Source organism: Paramormyrops kingsleyae, chromosome 10 (assembly GCF_048594095.1).
Source record: "Paramormyrops kingsleyae isolate MSU_618 chromosome 10, PKINGS_0.4, whole genome shotgun sequence".
In the NCBI taxonomy this organism is placed as follows: Eukaryota; Metazoa; Chordata; class Actinopteri; order Osteoglossiformes; family Mormyridae; genus Paramormyrops; species Paramormyrops kingsleyae.
Window position 1 is genome coordinate 723,175 of NC_132806.1, and position 1,094 is coordinate 724,268.

Below are 1,094 nucleotides of genomic sequence, written 5' to 3' on the forward strand. Positions count from 1 at the left end.
AATAGTTTTACTTACTCAGCCGATGGCAGAGAGAGAAGGACAATCGTCAGAAAGTCTCATACACGCGTGTCTATCTTGTATTCCCGACGATGAATTTGACTGTAATCACATTTTTATATTTTATGCTTTAATCGTAGATGTAGTTGCCTTTAAATTTCATAATAAGCAGCCTTTCGATGTTAATCAGATGCTTTCTACTCTGCATACATGCATCGCTGAAAAGGCCTCTATACGGACCTTACTGCATGTGACATCGCTAATCTACCTCAACAACTGTCACGGCTGTAACTACCTGTAATTGTGTGCCCTTGTAATAATTTTTTTAAACTATATCTACCTCAACAACTGTCACGGCTGTAACTAATTGTATGCCCTTGTAATAACGTTTTTAAAACTATATCTTTCACTAAATGTGTACCCTTGTAATAGCATTTTTAAAACTATATTTTTCACAAAATGTGTACCCTTGTATTAGCGTTTTTAAAACTATATCTTTCACAAAGAAAATGTATACCAGCATTTTGAAAATGTATCTTTCACTAAAATGTATGCCCTTGCAATAAAATTGAGTTGAACAACAATGCAATAGTCTTTGTATATACATGTTCAGCAGGGTGGCCGAGTGGTTAAGGCGTTGGACTTAAGATCCAATGGACGTATGTCCGCGTGGGTTCGAATCCCGCCCCAGCTATAACTCTTTTCTAAACTCTACACATATGGGGAAAAAAACACACAATTTCATTAATGTGTTCACTCACCCCCCTCCCCAGACAGCTATAAAACGCCGCATCCCTGCTCTCACCCCCCACACTCTCGCTGTGTGAAAAGCATGTCTGTTGCCAAGACTACAGCTCGTGTCTTGAGCCGTTCGTACTATGACCCCAGCCAGCCGGGGTCATACGGGGGTGTCTCCAGACTGCAGAGAGCCGTGGAGGATGATACTGGGAAAAAAGTGGCTACCGATGATATCAGAGAGTGGCTGTCTATGCAAGACAGTTATACTTTACATAAGCCGGCTAAAAAGAATTTCCCCAGGAACAGAGTGTTTGTACCGAGAGCCATGTATCAGTGGCAGGCCGATTTATGCGACATGC

General features: G+C 41.3%; 1 non-coding gene across 1 annotated transcript; it reads left to right on the forward strand.

The window, feature by feature from the left end:
* The first annotated feature begins 608 nt into the window (after nt 1-608).
* Nucleotides 609-691, forward strand: trnal-uaa (transfer RNA leucine (anticodon UAA)). Its single transcript has one exon. It is a non-coding gene; the product is annotated as a tRNA-Leu (tRNA).
* The last annotated feature ends 403 nt before the right edge of the window (nt 692-1,094 follow it).